Source organism: Eleginops maclovinus, chromosome 4 (assembly GCF_036324505.1).
Source record: "Eleginops maclovinus isolate JMC-PN-2008 ecotype Puerto Natales chromosome 4, JC_Emac_rtc_rv5, whole genome shotgun sequence".
In the NCBI taxonomy this organism is placed as follows: domain Eukaryota; kingdom Metazoa; phylum Chordata; class Actinopteri; order Perciformes; family Eleginopidae; genus Eleginops; species Eleginops maclovinus.
The window spans coordinates 9,882,977-9,889,168 of NC_086352.1; positions in this window are offsets into that span (position 1 = coordinate 9,882,977).

Here is a 6,192-nt window from a genome sequence, read left to right on the forward strand (position 1 = left end):
GTTCAAAGGCGCCATCAAAGTCTGGCAGAAATGTCAGTGCTGCAGGCAGGGGACCGGCCTCTGAATGTCAGTCCTTCTCAGGTCAACACCGAGAGCCAGCCCGCCTCGTACACACAGAAAGAGACGGAGAAGGGGGGCAGAGCGACACAGGGAGTAGATGAAGATAAAAAGGCAAAACACGGGGACAGTGATTAGGGGAACATGATAAAATGGTGAGGAAGAGAGAGCGAGACGAACTTATGGAGGAAAGAGAGCGATAAGGAACAGGAGGTAGATTGCAGGGCAAAGTAATAACAGAGGGTAGAGGAGGACACAATGTTGTACTGAAAACACTGAACTGGGACTTTGATTTGAATGTATTGTGGCAACAGGTTTCACATTTCTGTATCAGGTTAGTTGAAAGCAATAATATTGAGTTTTAAAAATATTAGGTTCAACTTAATATTGTTTTCAAGAAACCTAATACAGTTATGCGAAATGTGTTGACATAACACATTCATTCAAGTCAACATTTCAGTTTTTTAGAGTGGTTTGTTTGTGGTAAGACTTCCAGCCCGTCAGTGTGTGTTTCTGTGGGTGTAGCAGGATGTCAAGTGACTACAGGGCAGAGATCTAGACGAGAGCATGAGTGAGAGAAGGAAAACATTGAAAAGCAAAGCGGACAATGCTAAAAAAACGTCCTTGCTTCCGTTTGCATCTGAAAAGCAGGACTTGTAGAGATAGATTTAATAGCAGACGGACACACAGAAATAGAAAGAGACGTGTGGACTCATACGGCGGACACACATATACACACACACCGACACACTAGTGATTGTCCCAGTGCAGGCCATGAGGAGCCTGTCAGATTACAGGAGGGTAATTGAATGGTAAGGAAGCAGACAACACATCTAGCACAGCCGGACTCCAGAGGCGGCCGCCACCATACCAGAGCTCAGGGGAAATTCAGGGCCCACTTAATAGTGAATTGGAGATGGGACATTGTGTGTGTGTGTGTGTGTGTGTGTCTGGGTATGAGTTTGTGCAAGAGTGCTTGGTAGGTGCGGGACAAAGGAGAGCGCTCATGGCAGCAGACAAAATGGTCACTGAAAATCTGAAGAAGGCTGATTTGAGAAACTACTTGACATGAGCAGGTGGAAAAAACAACCAGAAAAATGTTTGAGAGGCATGACAAAGCAGAGAGAAAGAAAGAAGAACAACAAAGAGAAGAGACACAGAAAGAAAGGTAGAGGAATGAAATGAGAGATGCAGAGGGGGAAAAAGTTAACGCAAAAGGGAAGAGGTGGTGAGAGGGAGAGTGAAATGCAGAGGTGGAAAAACATGAAGGGGGACAGAGGACAGCGGGAAAAAGAAGACGGGAAAAAAATGAAAGGAAAAAAATACTGAAGCAAGAAATGAAGGTTGAAGGAGAGCTGCTATATATGATGAGTGTCCATCTATCAATGAGTCTCTAATAGCAGAGGAAATTGACAAGTGAGGAAGTCAAACAAAAGCACTGTGGAGCGCTATACACGACGAGAGGAAGTGACAAATGAATAGAGATTTTTTTTTCAGTGGCACTTTAATGGCAATGAACACTTATTTTATTCCCATATGAATAGGGACAGAAGAGCAGACATGACGCACGCATACTATGGTATTGATTGAAGGACGTGGGGAGGTGTGTGTGAGTGTGTGTGTGTGTGTGTGAAACAGGAAGCAGACTTCTGTTGGTTGGTAAGGAACTAACAAGAAACTTCAGTCCAGTGAGAAATAGTGGAGATGTTGTGGTGAAATAGATGGAAAAAGAAAGAAGGAGTGGTATGAGGGACGTATGAAGAACACATAGGAAGAGTAAGGGGGGTGTAATCGAGAGAAGAGGGGAGAGACAGGGAGGAGAGAGTAGAAAAAACAAGAAGGTCTGCTGGGTGTAAAGTTTCCCCTGGATATGATATGTGGATATGGGGATGTCATCGAGCCTGTGAAGTGGAAATAATAAAGAATTAGGATTGTCTCCGAAGACAGGGGAATTAATCCAAAATGAATTACTGAAGGGGGAAGAGGACAGGGGGGGGGGGAGGAATCAACATCAGCTATTTCCTTTTTCCTCTGCTTCGAGGCAGATAGGGGGCGGTTTGTGCAAGAACTGTGAATCCCATAAAAATTAAATTAATAACAAAGGGAAAACACACACACAAATACAAGTGGAAAAAATTAGTAATACGTGGGTGGGGAGAGATAGTCGTACAGAGAGCAAGGGTACAGATGGAAGGGGAAAAAAAGACAGAGATTTGAGGGAAGTGAGGGTGGGCACTGTTGCTGCCAGATTGCACTGCTCTTTTGTTCCCCCTCGTCTCTCTGGAAAGGGCTGCCGGTGTTAAAGAGGAGATGCCGCGGAGGCCATTGTAATAAATGCCACTTGTAAATTGCGGAGTGGAATTATACAGCGTGCAGATGGATCCATACGCCTGAGCAAAATGTGGCCAAAAAACCGGCAGCGATAATTAAGACTTAGGGGGTGAATGACAGAGCCATTTGTGACGACGGAATATGGCGTCTCCGAGCTCTCTGGGAAACAGAAGGGCTCGGAGAGGCTCGGTGTCACAAAACATTACCCACACAGCTGTTGGCTTTATGAGCAGCAATGGTGTACTCCCTTCCTCCCTCTCATCCTACTCTCTATCTCTTCCTTCCCCCCCAAACACACACACACACACACACACACACACACACACACACACACACACACACACACACACACACACACACACACACACACACACACACACACACACACCTCACCTCACCTTGGTCACCACACAGGGGTGCTGTTCTTTTCCAGTTTGTGCCATTTTAAAAACAACCACCTACCCCACCCCCCCAAAAAAAACTCATGCATTTTTACTTTTTTTTTTGCCTCACACCACCATCCTTACCATCTCTGAGGGACTAGACAAGGACTTGTACTCCATCATTCATATCAAGCGAGGAGGAGGAGGCACTCGGCATGCACACAAACTGTAGAGTAACACCCGGGCTGAAAATTCAATAAAAGGCACCGACACTGACAGTGCACGGTACTGTTTTGAATGGGAGTTGGGCTTACTGGGGCTCCGGGCTGACTGTAAAGTAGGAAAATCGAATTGTGGTGTTTTTCTTCCCTATCTTTTCAGTTAAAAAAAACCATTTTTGTATGCCATCCCTGCGCTCACAATGTCCACACAAGTCATGCTACAATGCTTGTAGGGTTCAGAAATCATGTCTGTGCTTTGTTCATACTCTAGTGTATTTCAAGCAACAAAAAAATATTTAAAAAAAACATTAGACATCCTGGGAATTCACCACACATCCTGCTCAACAAGTCTACCTCTTTTGCTTTGTGACACTGCATAAATTGTCGCTGGTATCTCTGCACAAACACATGAAAAAACTCCCGCTCTTTTATACTACTTGGCGAATAAAGTGATTCTGATTCTGATGTGTCCCCCAAACTCTGCCCTCTCCGTCTCTACGCTAAGTCCATCTATCTCTCTGCCTGGCTAGCCAGCCTGTCTTTTGGTCTAGTCTACCTCTTTGTCTCTGTCCCGAGGGCCTCCGCAGCGTGCAGAGTAGCCCGCGAAGTCTTAGCTCAAACGAGACCCCTTCGCGCCCCGTTAAACCACCGACCTTCTCTGTCACTCCTGTCGCCCGCTGCTGCCGACGACGGGGGCCTGAGCTGCAAGCTAAGAGACCCCGAGCTCAATAAAAGTGTGGGTGATTAAACAACTCCCTGTAATTGCTCCTTTTGTGCAGAAATCAAACGGTCACACTTATTACGGAGGCTGGGGGAGAGGGAGGTCGGGAGCAGCCGCTTCCGCCGAGGGCTAGACACCCTCCGTGACCTTCTGCCCTCCCGTCACTACTCCTTTATCTGACCAAACAACCACTGTGGAGTGTGTGTGTTTACCTGCATGTGTGTGCTAACGCTGTATGTGCCAGGGTGTATGTTAAGTATGCAAAGAAAGCAGGCTTAGTAGAATAAAACCAGAGCTCCCCTCAGTGGCGGATGGCTGAACTACACACGAAAGAATCGAAGTGCAGTTGTGTGCCACCAGCCAGCTGGCTTTGGTAATGGGGGACAAAGCCAAACCAGGGGACCGTGTCCAACATGAGGGCCGGGTTTCAGAGATCATAGTAACAGGTGAACCATACACATCATCTGCTAGTCACACACGTACGCAGCTATCAGTACAAGGGCCCAGCCACAGGGCCCTGTCAAATGGGTCAGCTTACAAAGGGAGGGGCCCAATTACCATAGCCACAAATACACACATAAAGTGCCTTTCAAGGGCCCATGAGTGCTTCAGCTTCCCCATGATTATGCCCACTCTCTACACACCCAGCACTTGTCATACACATACAGAACCTCCTTTGCCAAAATAGCCATCAGACTTTCTGCAGAGGAGTAGAGATGAGATGTGTTCGGTCGGTTTGAAAGATGAGAGCTTTCTGTGGTCAGACAGAGACGGAGAGAGTAAACAACAAGGTGAAAGCATACCCTGCCATATTTAACCAGAAAAGATTTGAGGAAATCAATGTCAACTTGCATGAATTTATGATGCAATAAATCAATTGGATGTACATTTATCAAGCTATAGGTACTGCAGTATATGTCAGTATATTGCACCACTTTCTCCAGAACTAAATGAATGAATTTTCGAAGAAAAATGTGTTTGAATTTCAAAGATTCCAAAGGTTTAATGTCTTATCATTACACACTACAGTGTAGTTGTGTAATGAATGAAAAACTTGGGTCACAGGTTCCTCAACAATACAATATTTATACAATCTATATACACCAAATTTTAGATGTCAAGCTGCGGTGTTATTGTTATCCAAGCTACTTTCATATCCTATAGTTAAGAAAGATGACAGCCAAAATGATGCCTATATATTTTCTTACTCCAAATCCTTGATTGTATATTAATACACTGTATTTCGAAACGTGCAGAATACACACATGTAGTTTAATAATCAGCCTGTGGTTATTATTCATTCATTCCTTTTCTTCAGGGCTAGCAGTAATGGATAATGTTTATACAATAGGAGCGATTTTCTAAAAAGCAGAACATAATGGCTCTATGAATAGTGCTGATTGCATATAATTGATTCATGCTACCACATGAACTTGAGAGGGAATGATATTCAAGTACAAAAGGTCCCCCCAAACATCATACTTCACCTACTATTGCGTCAACCTTTTCAAGTGCGGTAATTTAAAATGTGAGAGTCTGGTTTGTTTTGCAGGCTTCAAATAGAATAGAGACGTGTGTGTGTGTGTGTGTGTGTGTGTGTGTGTGTGTGTGTGTGTGTGTGTGTGTGTGTGTGTGTGTGTGTGTGTGTGTGTGTGTGTGTGTGTGTGTGTGTGTGTGTGTGTGTGTGTGTGTGTGTGTGTGTGTGTGTGTGTGTGTGGAGTTATAGTGCCCCCTCCTGCTCAAAATGCAAGTTTCAGGCACAATATATACACCTCTGAATATGATGGTTATACTTATTTTCCACAGAGAAATCAAAGAGAAAGAGACCGTATGTAAAACTGTGCAAAATCAGGCTTTATTTTTTTTTTCTCTCTGCATCGTCGCCTTACATCATCAGCATCGTAATCACCATCAATCTCGTCGACATCATCTTTAAAAACATAACTCACCGGAGACAGACAGCCAGAGAATAAATCCTCTAAGACACTCGCAGCTCAAAACCTCTTGGCAAAAAAAAACAGGCACCAGCTATTAGCACAGTCCCCGCAACAGAATCAGTAAGCTGTACATGTCCACTTCTTTCAGGGCAATACATTTCAAAGAGGTCTCCAATGTCCTTATTTACAAGTCGCTCTCTTTCAGTAGTCTCTTAAAAGTCCATTCAGTCGTCCTCAGTTCCAGGAGACACTGAAAGCCCGTCTCAGCACCGACGTGGTTAAGATGTTGGATATTATAGTCTTCCTGACACCATAAATACTTTTTTTCCCCACTTTTCCTCCATTACCGGTGTCCTGCAGTTCCCGAGGACAGTTCACTTCTCCAGTTTAGGCAAACGTTGAATAAGTGCAATGTCTAGTATAATGTCAAGAAAATACAAACCCACACGTATACATACATACATACATACAGTACATACATACATACATACATACATACATACACACACACATACATACATACATACATACACACACACATA